This window comes from Chenopodium quinoa, unplaced genomic scaffold, assembly GCF_001683475.1.
Source record: "Chenopodium quinoa cultivar QQ74 unplaced genomic scaffold, ASM168347v1, whole genome shotgun sequence".
NCBI lineage: Eukaryota > Viridiplantae > Streptophyta > Magnoliopsida > Caryophyllales > Amaranthaceae > Chenopodium > Chenopodium quinoa.
Window position 1 is genome coordinate 9,133,453 of NW_018743331.1, and position 13,857 is coordinate 9,147,309.

A 13,857-nucleotide genomic window follows, 5' to 3' on the forward strand; every position below is an offset into this window, starting at 1 on the left:
AAGATAAATTTTCCTTTATATAAACTCTATGGTAACTTTACTCTATGGATCAAATGCGTTATTATAATTGAACATTGTTGTTATTTGATATATATATGTTCATTTATTACATGTTTATTATTGCAGTGACAAAAAAAGGATGTTATTATTTTTTGATGAAGCAAGTAAGTCTGATTTAGTGGGGAAACAATTTAAATATGAAGAATAAACTTATGAAATGAATATTGAACACGCATTTAAGAAAGGTTTTGGAATTAGAGTAGGGAAGAGTAAGAGGCGAAAAGATAATTCAATATGTATGAAAAGATTTGTTTGTTCTAAGAAGAAGCAAGTTCTTCTTAGTGTTGCTACAAATGCTCCTAGTGTTCAAAAGAATGCTCAAGTTCCTCCTAGAGTTCCTAGAAATGTTCATATTCCAATTATTGTAGGTGTTCAAGCCAATGATCAAGCTGCTCCAACTGTTCAAAAGAGGGCTCAAATTCCTCCAGAAATGTAAAAAATTCCTATAAAATGCTAAAGTGGCTCCTAGTATTTAAAAGAATACCTTTAACCTTTAGCTGTTTAGTACTATATATTTTTTTATTTTCTGTAAGTGAATATTTAAGTTTCTAAAACTGATCATTTAGTTTTTGAGAGTGATCATTATGTTTTTGTAAAGAATCATTAAGTTTTACTAATCTTCTTTAAGTGAATATTTAAGTTTCTAAAAGTGGTCATTTATTTTTGTAAATGATTAAATTGATAAAATGATAAACATAATACTTTACATAAATCTCGTAATTTCATATAAAATTTTAAGAGTAATTATGTAAACAAATGATATCTATCAAACTTTAAACGTAAAAAGTTTAAAATTAAACAATGTGTACAGTGATTCTGTTAAAAAATAATATCTATAAGTTTTAATTTATCAACCAACTATGAACATATGTCTATCCATAAGTGAACATATTATATTATATGCCTTTGAAAATCTTCTTACCGCTCTTCTATTATTCTTAGACTCGTCATTTTCTTCAGTTAGCATTAGTTGAGTAGTGTATTGCATCATCTGCCTTCTGGTTTGGTCTACTAGTTAATAAAAATGAATTATTATTAAATTGAACATTAAGTGTTATATAAATGAACATTATGTGCTACATAATTGAACATTAAGTAATATTACTTGTTTATTGAATTTTACTTACATTTCCAGTCACAAACTCAAAAATCAGCTTATTGTTCTCTATTTGCCCAACTTGTACTTGATCTTTACATTTCCAGTCACAAACTCAAAAATCAGCTTATTGTTCTCTTTACTTTTTGGTCTACTAGTAGCACGTCAGTAATCCTCTCCTAATTGTACTTGATCTTTACTTGTGAATACTTCAATTAATTCTTTTTTAAAAATCATTTACCAAAATAACAATGATGTAACACCCCAATAATTCTCTATTTTTATTTGTAAATACCTTTAATAAAATACCAGAGAATTACTGACGTGCTACCGCCACATGTTCAAATGTTAAGACAAATTCAGAATTTAGCAGCGGAAAAACTAACTCGGTTATAGTAAAGTTTCAAAACCAACGAACAAAACCAAATTAAGTCTTACAAGTTGGAACCATCAAGGCCTTTATTCAAAACCAATTAATAAAGTAGAAAATAAATCAAATTAGAATTTAAAAAAAATTATGAAAAGAAATAAACTGCGAACAATAACCAACTCTCCACTCAAAATCCCACCACCTTGATGCAAGTCCAAACTATGTAAACACCTGTGATAAGTCTGCTCCCTAATATTACAAGTGTAAAGGTTGGATCATTATAGGGTTATTGAAAGACGAAGGCCATGACCAAGAAAAAGACACACAAAAGCACACAATCAGCAACGCTGGCAACGCCGACTACATACAAGCTACGAAGTATAACAATAGAACTCCTAGCATGCTACTAATTATCAATCAACACACAAACAATTTAATTATTGACTCAAACACATGATTCAACTATTAACATTACTAAGACTTCTCTAATTAATATTGACTATTTCATTTCATTTTATTCATTGGATTAAGTAATAGACAAGGTTGTCTCCCCATGCTCCAATTTAGAACATCAATAAAAGAAAAATCCCATGCCTCCTTACGGAAACATCAATAAACATCCAATGGCAGACAGGCGCGACTCCATGGCCATAGCTAGTATGAGATCTCATCTAACTCCTTATACTTTAAAAAAAAATGAAAACAAAAGACTCGTAGATCAGACGGCCTCTAGAAAATTACACGACTAATACCCTGTGTACCCCAACCCCTGTTTGTCATTACTCTAGATATGCACAAATCCAGAGTTTTATTGCTCATCCATCTTGCACTTTACGTGAGTTACAGTAAAACTTGGTGGTGACTCATTTACAAAGCAATACAATCAACCAAACATCAATCATTCATACAAATTCATATTTCCAATTTCATTCTTGAATTATTAGTGACAAACAATATTAATGTTAAATCCTTTTTAAACTACCTCGATGTGTGAACACCTTAAGTGCATAAGGCACCTCAAATCCTCTACCTCGTCATTTAAGACTTTATTTCTCCTTTTACTCATTCCATTACAATTATCATGAACAAGAAATAAAATCTCCATATTGTGAAATCCACATATTCACTTACCTTTGCCTCCAACCCCATCTTATAAGTTAGTACATAATACTTACAAGATAAATCAACATACTTACAAACTTCCATAAGATTACATGTCACACATGAATCAAAACTAATCATCACATTAATCATCAATGAAACTTGCTACTGTAGGGAATTTTTCAAACTCAACTTTGAGCCCCACTGTGATCAAACTTTTAGGCATGGTGGCGTCCAAAGGGAAGGAAGCTAGAGATAAAAGAGTCGCCAACAAGTTTTAGGAACTTGTAAACCGTTCACGGGTGTGAAGGTTACACCCCATTCACAATCACAGAGATCGCTAACTTCATAGTGGTCCGGAACCATGACTGGATATTTGGGGATGATGGTACGAATCCAATCTAAAAGAGATTGAACCCGCCTTAAATCAGCCTCTACTTAATTACTATGATATTCATGTTTGCTTTTCGTTCAACATACATCCATCAAGTTAGCCCTAAACCTGCTTAATCTATGTTGGTTGATTATTAATGCACAAATAAATCTAATATTGGCGATCACTTGAATTAAAACCATATTAACCCTAAATCAAATTATTAATTATTTTATTAGGCGTGATTTCAAGTACAAATTCTATTTAAACTTGCAAAAAAGGGCGTGATCAAGCAATAACAATAAATCATGAATAATCAAGCAACGTATGATTGACACAACAATCATCATCATAATCAAAACATCATCAAAACATTAATAGTAAGATCCTAGGCATGATACTAAACAGAATTAATAACAAACCCTAGCATGTCACTAACAATCATAATCAAAGCTTTAGCCTAAACATGATACTAGAAATCAACATGACATTAGAAATATTAATTAACACCCTAAACATGATACTATGAATCAAAATCAACATCATAAGATGATACTAGGAATTAATATAATATCATAACATGATTTCTATATTAAAAGAATAATTAAGTAATCGAATTACTTACTTTGATGCCTCGTATATCTTTCTATCAAAACAATACAGGCTTTTTTAACTTCAAGAAAGATTAAATCAAATAAATAAATCAAATATAAATTGAAATATAGATTTGGGACCAAACCCTCAGAACTATCAACCTTTCATGTCGAGGTTGAAGGCAACTTCGAGGAGGGTTAAGAGTATTCAAGTCTCCTGAAGAAGGTATGGTGTTTGTTTAGGGAAACATCAAGGATGTGTGTTGGGATGTGTTTAAGCTAGGCTAAGAACATGAAAGAAGAGACAGAGAGAGAAAGGCTATTAGAGAGGGTATTGATGATGATTGTTGGTTATCAAACTTGTTGATGATAGAAAAAGGGGTGAAACGACCTCTATTTATAGGGAAAAAAGAGGGTCGAAGGATCAGAAAAGAGTCAGAATTCGAATCGGAATAAAATAGGTTCCATTGCGGCGCGACAGGTCCATCGCGGCTCGATAGATAGCAGTTTTTGTGGTTTTTGTTTTTATCATAACTTTTGATCCAGAAATCAGAATATGATAAATAATATATCGTTGGAAAGATCTGTAAGTCTACTTTCCAACCCAATTAAAACCAAATTGATATCTTTTGTAAAATTTAATATATGATCGAAATAGTGGAACTGTGTTAGTTTTGGATAGTGTTTGGTATTTTAATCATATCTTTTTTGTTGTAGCTCGGAATTGGGATTATGATATATCATTGGAAATATAATTTCAAGGGCTATTCAACCATCCAAGATTTGGATAAAAATTATGAGGCACGAAAATCATATCTAAACGTCTATAAATTCGAATAGAACAAGTATTTTCAAAAAGAGAAGTTTTATTCAATTCCAAACTCTTTGATCTTTATCTTTCGGAAATGATACATTAGAACCTTCTAGAGAATTCTACAAGTTCCTAATGAATCCTAATTGGTTTAGGATTGTGATTAAGGTATTGGACCCTCTACAAGATCATTGGGTCGTAGGTAAGATGGACCTAGGTCCGGTTTTGGCTTGGTTTAGTATTTTGGCCATAACTTATTCGTTTTAAGTCGGATTTGGGCTTATAATATATCGTTGGAAAGCTCTTTTCAAGCTCCATCCAACTAAACAATAATTGGACCAGAATTATGGACCAAAATAATTTGGTTTGGACGTTTTTATGAAGAGGACACGAAATGAATGATTTTAAGGGACACGAAATGAATGATTTTGATTCAAAACATTTTAAGAAAGGTTAGAAATGGTCGAGGCTTAAGGAAACTTCACGAGACTTTTCAACTCTTTACCTAACTCGATAATCAAAGACGTGAAAGATATTCATCGCTAGGTTTGGTTTTTGGGGAGACACAATCAGGTGTCTACAACTACCATACAATTTCAATCAACCATAAATTCCCTAGCATGATTCTAAGTCCTTCAAAGTCCCTAAACATGCTTCTAATGTCAAGGTTTTCGTAATCTTGTACGTACCTTGATTAAATAAATCGGTAAACCACTTTATCAACCAAAACCAACTTCTATGAAGTCCTCTCCTAAACCAAACAACAAAATCTCAATCAATACCTAAACAACCAAATTTACAGCAATACTAACTTACTTTAAAAATATCAAAACCATTAAAACAACACTTTTAAACCTTTCCATTACTTAAATCCATAGTTTAGAAGTAGTACTACAAGCTCTCATCATAAAATCATAAAAATACCCTTTTATTTATCAAATTTCAGCAATATAACTTACTAAAGTAATTTGAGAATACGTTTTGTTATTAACTTTTGAAAATTCAATACCCATACTTATAGTATTTAATAATAGACAAATAAAACATGTAGAAACTTAATACTTCTATTTTTTTATACTAAAACAATAAAATTCAGATTATATAAAATTTGAAAATTTATTGAAACTTTAATCTTTGAAACTTTTTCATTCCATTAACATAATTTAATTAGAAAAACTAACTAGAGCTCTAAAACATGAGTTAGAATAGTTTAAATTCCCAAATCTATACTTTTAATAATCTGAAAATTAATTTTAATCACCAACAATGAAGTTTTAATATTACATACACACAATATGATTAAATAACTTGACTAATACGTTTTAAGCCTTAGTATTATGGAAAATCATGATTTTAAACTCAATTCTCATACTTAATAAAATCTGAAATTCAATTTTCAACTTTATATATCATAAAACTTATAAGTTTTCACTCTTTAACAATAAATAAACACTATTAATCAATAACAACAACAATTTAAGTTCAAGATTATACAAAGATTAAAACTTTTAAATAGCATAATTAAAAGAGAAGAAAGAAGGAACAAAAGAGAGATAAAACAAGGGCGTGAAAACCGTCGGGGTGCAGGCTGGTTGTGTGAGGTGGTGCGGACGGTGGTCTGGGCGGTGGTGGCGCGTCGGCCGTATAGGTGCAGCGACAGCAGCTTTAAGTTTTTTTTTTTTTTTTTTTTTTTTTTTTCTGGTTGAGTGCGTGAAACAGGGGAGTAGTAGCAGCAATATTTTGGGAGGAGGAAGGTTTATGCATGAGTAGAAGAAGGGGAAATAAGGTGCAAGGCTTTTTAAATAACAATGGACTAAAAGGGTTCTTAATCCTAATTGAATTAAGACATCTATTTGGACCACCATTGGATGGTTAAAAAGAGGTAGGCTTTAATCACTTGTAATTGGGCTACTATTATTATAACACCATTGTCAAAATATGGTTAGTAGGTAAGAAGAGAATTTTTAATTAAAATAGTGCTTATTAATTTAATAAGTTCAAATTAATTTCTTATAAAATAATTTATATAATAAAATCAAAATAAAATAGTCATATACGTAATAAATAAATATAATTATAATTTACTCAAAAATATGGGAGATTACAATCTACCCCTCTTAAAAAAAGTTTCGTCCCCGAAACTTAACCCAAAATCCTAATTTCTCAAAATCATTTAAAAACTTTTGTTTTGTATTGCTGTAAATTGTTTGCATCTTAACATGAATATTCAACAACTCATACATGACCAAAACTTATATACTTTTTATAGCATGTAAACACTATAATAATAAGCATAATCATGCAAAATTAAGCAATAAATGGTAAAAATAGGGCAATAGCGCGAAATTATATCGCACTCTACCCCTCTTAGGGAAAAGAGTTACGCCCCCGTAACTCACCCCAATTAATAAACAACTCATTAGGCACTTCCTTTTCATCTCTTCTTTCTTCAATAATTTATCCTCAACTTGTTTTTCTCCAATTTCCTCAAAGGACGGTCCAATTAACAAGGAACTTAATAATCCCTTTAGCTCTCCTTGGCTAACAACCTAAGGCTCTTATAATCTGTAGAGATCTTACAGGTGACACTGTACAGATAATGTCTTTGAATGAATCTCCCATGCAAACATTATATCCACAATCTTAAGATCATGGTAGGGTAATTGGTCTCATAAGATTTATCTTGGCAAAAGCATATAAAAGCTATCATTTTCCTCATTTTGTTGCAACACACACTTTCTTGCAAATAACCTTTATTTTTTTTCCTCTTATTTATAAAATTAAATTGACTCCAATTAAACTCCCCTCATAGGATGACATCAAAATAATATCAAACATTTCATTCCCTAAGTAAATTTACCATCTCAATTATGCATCATCTTTTCCTCTTTAATACAGTTATAGATTTTCTCATTTTCTCTCACCTCCATACTTATTTACTAACTCACATTCTTCTTTACTCCATAAATGAAACATAATTCCTTCTTTTAAGTTATACCTTTAACATATCTTCCCAAGCAAATCTCTTCTCTAAGCACATAGTTCAAGTACATAAGCACTAGTTCATCATCACCAAATATTTCATCAATTCTCCAAGTATATTCCAAAATAGATTCATAAGGTTTCTCAAATAAATATTCATTAGGTACAAAATTGAAGGAGAGGTCAAATAATAGAAATATGGATCCCACCTTAAAGCATCAAATAAATATCATCATTAAATAAGCATAAACAAATAGTCACATAATTACATGCTTCACATAATGATCATTCATATACACATATTACATTGCACAAATCATCACATATTATTCCATATTACATGCTTTAATCCTTAAACATGATACTAGGTGGTAAGTACAACCAAATTTACATGATTATATAACACATACATAATTTAAATCCCTTGTATAATCAATTTGTTCAAAAATAAATAACACAAAAAGAATAAAATACAATGCACATAGAAAGAAATCATCTATTTTATATGCTCATCCTAAGACTACCCAAAACTCACTGATAAAATAAAATAACTACTCAAGATCAAAAAATAAAATAAACACACAGATTCAATTTATTTCAAAAATAATTAATAACACGGTAATTTATATAAATTCATATATTTTATTTTAAAATGCCGAATTTATTTGTTTATTTAAAATAACATAATTTTTGAAATTTAAAGTTTAATTTTAAATCAAGTAATTAAATCCAAAAACACAAGACTTAAAACGTTAGGCGCCTAAAAACTTTAAATTGTCTTTAGTGGTAATTAACACCAACCTAAGCTCTGAAATACCACTTTGTAACGCCCTAATAATTCTCTATTTTTATCTATAAATACCTTTAATAAAATACCAGAGAATTACAGATGTGCTACCGCCACGTGTTCAAACGTTAAGGCAAATTCAGAATTTAACGGCGGAAAAACTAACTCAGTTATAATGAAGTTTCAAAACCAACGAAAAAAACCAAATTAAGTCTTACAAGTTGGAACCATCAAGACCCTTATTCAAAACCAATTAATAAAGTAGCAAATAAATCAAATTAGAATTTAAACTTTAATCTTTGAAACTTTTGCATTCCATTAACAAAATGTTATTAGAAAAACTAACTAGAGCTCTAAAACATGATTTAGGACATGATTTAGAATAGTTTAAATCCCCAAATCTATACTTTTAATAATCTGAAAATTAATTTTAATCACCAACAATGAAGTTTTAATATTACATACACACAATATAATTAAATAACTTGACTAATACGTTTTAAGCCTTAGAATTATGGAAAATCAAGATTTTAAACTCAATTCTCATACTTTATAAAATCTGAAATTCAATTTTCAACTTTGTATATTATAAAACTTATAAATTTTCACTCTCTTACAATAAATAAACACTATTAATCAATAACAACAACAATTTAAGTTCAAGATTATACAAAGATTAAAACTTTTAAATAGCATAATTAAAAGAGAAGAAAGAAGGAACAAAAGAGAGAAGAAACAAGGGCGTGAAAACCGTCGGGGTGCAGGCTGGTTGTGCGAGGTGGTGCGGACGGTGGTCTGGGCGGTGGTGGTGCGTCGGCCGTACAAGTGCAGCGGCAGCAGCTTTAAGTTTTTTTTTTTTTTTTTTCTGGTTGAGTGCGTGAAACAGGGGAGTAGTAGCAGCAATATTTTGGGAGGAGGAAGGTTTATGCGTGAGTAAAAGAAGGGGAAATAAGGTGCAAGGCTTTCTAAATAACAATGGGCTAAAAGGGTTCTTAATCCTAATGGAATTAAGACATCTATTTGGGCCACTATTGGATGGTTAAAAAAAGGTAGGCTTAGATCACTTGAAATTGGACTACTATTATTAAAACACCATTGTCAAAATATGGTTAGTAGGTAAGAAGAGAATTTTTAATTAAAATAGTGCTTATTAATTTAATAAAATTCAAATTAATTTCTTATAAAATAATTTATATAATAAAATCGAAATAAAATATTTGTATACGTAATAAATAAATATAATTATAATTTACTCAAAAATATTGGGGATTACAAATGAACATTCATTAAAAAAAATTGCACTTTAAGAAATTTTCAAAAAGAATGAATATTAATTAAGGTCATGTGAGAACCAAGGTCAATAATGAGAATTAAAAACTTATCTTAACCGTTAATCACTTGAAATCTAACGGCTGTTGCCCGCTTCATTAAGGGTAAAATAGGAATATGGCACTTTGAACGACTACCCCTAATCTTCCCGTTTTCTTTTCTCTCTCTCCTCGACGCACTTTCTCTGTTCTACGTTCTCATATCAAATTCGCGACCTTGTTTCAGTCTTCGCTGCTAGCTATGTCAGACCAAGTAAGTTGTTTGATATATTTATCTTTGTTCTTTTAATTAAATTAGGTTTAATGTTTTTGAGTTTTGATTAATAAATTCGAGTTTAAAATTAGGATTTTTGATATTTTTGATTTTAATACTTCATGATTTTGCTTTTTTTTTTTTTTTTTTTTGTCGAGATTTATTGCATTTTTGTGTTTTTTTTTCATGATTTACTGTCCAGATTATAGAATTCAATTTCAGTAACTTGGAATTCGATTGGAATTATTGTATTTGATTTTATTTTGTGTTTTCTCAATTTAAGTTGCTCTTTTGTATTGCTCAACTTAGGTTTTCTTATTTGATTTTTCTATAATTCAGTTACTTTCTTATAATTAGTCTCTGGTTGATTAATTTCTTATTTGCTTTTATTAATTGCTCACTAAGCGTTCGATGAAATGCCTGACTTAATGGAATGAATGTTATGCTATGTTGCTAGCTTAGGTGTGATCAGCATTACAAATAATTTGAACAACTGTGACTAGCCTAGTTGTCTGCCAAAATTGTAACTAGTTTAGCATAGTTGTTTTGGTATTGTTTTTAAGATATTTTGATTTACTTTTGACTTTTTTCTATTTACTTTTGAATTCGCCTAACATTCACAGTGCATGAATTGTGAGCTGCTTGAGCCTAGATTAATACATCTATACTGCTAGGCAACCTAGACAAGGGTGTGTGTAGTTGTGTGGCTGTTTGAGCTTGGAATTACGAGGGTGTGTAGTTATATGGCTGTATGGACTAGGCATCCTTGAAAGGGTATGTATAATTGTGTGGCTAACTAGACGGGGCTTTCATTCATACCAAAAATAATAGTATATTACAATTAGATGTTATGTGTCCTGGACTCTTTTAGTTTCCTGTTCATATGCTACGGTAATAAAAATGACAATGAAATGAGAAAGACTAGTGGAACCAAAAAAAAAAAAAAAAAAAAGAGAGAGAGAGAGAGAGAGAGAACGCTATTCTGCCACCTTCCAATGAGAACTATTACCTGGTAGCTGAAATTCCATTCCCAGTGATTGTACTACACTCAATACAAATGCATGCACCACCAGAGGTACTCCCTAAAGTGCCATTTTTGCTCTGTAATCTTGAATTTCTCAAGATATAGTGGTCTCCATTCTATTATGAAGGTTTAACTGGATCAGGAAGACTTGGTTGATGGAAATACAGGGTTCAACTCTAGCACCATTATTGTCATTCTATTTTATATATATTAGCTTTTAGTTTTTTTTTTTTTTAATTAGTTTGGAATACTTTGAATGGCCTTGAATTCTTGATTGCGCGTGTGTGATGAGGATGATGGTGATGAGGCAAAAGTAGATCGATGATAGTGTGGACTATTATTGACGTTCCACTGGTCTACAAGCTTCCAAACTCCACCAGTTCTTTCCGGGGAGTTGAAGCAGAAGTCCTAGTGTCATCAGAATAAACAGAATAAGTGCAAGTAGTACAACCAGCACCAGTCCCCAATTTGCCATTTTTCTTCTCTGCCTCGTTAAGTTCCCTGTTATATTAGTTGTGTGGCTGTTTGGGTGTGTGTGTGTGTAGAGAGCGGTGTGAGGCTGTGAGCACTTGAAAACACATATGGATAGGAATCTCCTCCTATATTAAGGAAACAAATGCTACCTCTTAATGCTTTTCTTATTTACTTTTGAGTATTTTTTACTTACTTTTTAAGTTTTTTTATTTACTTTTGAGTTATTTAGGTTTACTTTGGATGGATAAACGAATAATCAAGATTACAAGTTTTGAATTTCTTTCTGGTGGAATAGTATCTTATGTATGTAGGTCTATTAGTCTAGCTATTTGGGTTGTTTAAAATGATCCAAAGTTTCAAACTGTATAGATGTTTTGATTTACTTTTGATATTTTTTCACTTACTTTTGAGGTTTTTTTAAAAAAAAAATCGTATGTGAAATATGCACTAGCCTACTAGCTCAACCGGTAGATCATTGTGCAATTGCACAAAAGATGTGGGTTCAAATCCTACGTAGGTTCATTTGTGTAATCTAAAGATTAGACTTCGCATTATTAAAGTTTACTTTATTTGTATGTTTTATTAGATTTTTTTTTTCTTTTGTTTACTTTCAATATAGTTTTATTTACTTTAAATTTGAAAATCTCTACATTGAACTCAATAAATTTGGAAACCTCTACATTGAACTCAATATATTTGTTTCTTATAACTTGAATCATCTTGTAAGGATATGAAAGTTAATGACTCGGAGTTTTTGTGATATAACAAAGTTTTCGTAATCATTTATCATTTCAAGCTAATTTATCGTTCGTATACTTTGGAGCTAATGTGATTTACTTTTTAGTTATTTTGATTTACTTTTGATCTATTTTGAAAACTTTAGAGTGTTTTTATATGTACTTCTAGAGAACCTATGTAGGAATCGAACCTACACATCTATGCATAGTGCTCTATCACTTTTTTTTATTCACTTTATATTCTTTTTTATTTACTTTTAGAGACAACGGATGTATTTCTAATCATGAGATTTATTTATTTATTTTTGACAGAAAGCTGCAGCAAAATTTTATTAAGGAATGCTAGCAGAAACTAGCATAACAACATCCATTACACATGGAGGAGCCTCCTCAATCCATACTCTCATCTCCACATACTCTCTACTAGCATGAGCAAGTTTATGGGCAGCAAAAGAGAAATAGATATGATTACTAACATTACCACATCTACTTACAAAAGAGAAATAGATATGATTACAAAGACTAGCAAGTTTAAGAATACCCTTGACAATGTACCCAAAAACCAGAAACTTTCTTAAGAAAAAGAAAAAATTGATAGGGATAATCTCACCTTTTCACCGTCTTCTCAAATTGGTCCAACTTTTAAATTAACTTAATATAGTCCCAACTTTTATATTTATATATCTTCTTAAAATGGTCCATGACCTATTGAGATCTAATGGTAACCTATTTAATAAGTTAATTATACAAGTGTTATCCTGATTGATTCTAACTTAATTAATTAAAATTTTAAATAAAAAGTATTAATTTAAATTTATTAATTAGTTTTAACTTTTAATCAATAAAAAAGCCCACCCAACACCCAGTAAACCACCACTAAAGACACCCTGTCTACCACTTACCACCAACCCCTCACCACTTACTAAGCCACCCCCATTCCACTCAACACTGAGCGGCCGACCACTCAACCCATTGACCTTCCTTCCTCAATCTACTGAACAACCCAAACACACGACGACCCAACCTAACCACCAAGCAAACCACGACTCAAACCTGAATATTGAAACCACCGTCCAAAATCAGACCACCGAAACCACCCCTAAACCACCACCTAAAATTGACTGCCAAACCATCCAAAGTAATAGCCACCATTAAACCACTACCAATATCCAAAAAAACCCAAAATCAAAGATCAAGTCAATCAACTAATTATTTCGATTTCGATTCCCAATTTGCAAGAGTAGACGAAGACCTCCTCCGATGTTAAAATCCTAGCTACAGCCTCGTGGGCAAGCAAACAATGTAATTGGATGGCTAACGATGAACAATTATGGAAGTTGACCCGTACTCTTCAATGGAGTAATAATTCCAGTAATGGTTAACTTAGATTGGGTAGTCTTGCTCTTGGTGGGTTTCGTCGACTTCCAAGTTCCAAGCTACATTTATTTCTACTTAGGCAATTATAAAATTAGGGGAGTTTTAAAGGGAGTAATGTTATGTATTTATTGATATATAACAAGGGCATAATGGTAACTTAGAATAATAAAAAGGTGATGAGACTATATATTATCTGTTAAGAAATATTGTGTGGATATCCATTATCCTCCTTTTATCATTTCAAAATATTCTAGATTTAGAGTTTATTGTTATCTAAGCAAACCCTTATTATATTGTATGTATATATATACTCCATTTTATGAAATAAGATTGACTAATTGATTCTCTCCCCAATTTCTCTCCTATCTCTCTGTATTTCTCTTCCATATTTATATCAATTGAAGCATCAGACTGATCTCAAACGACAATCAAAGTAACTCCCAACATACTCTCAAACTTCTCCCTAATACTACTACCTCTTGATTTCACGA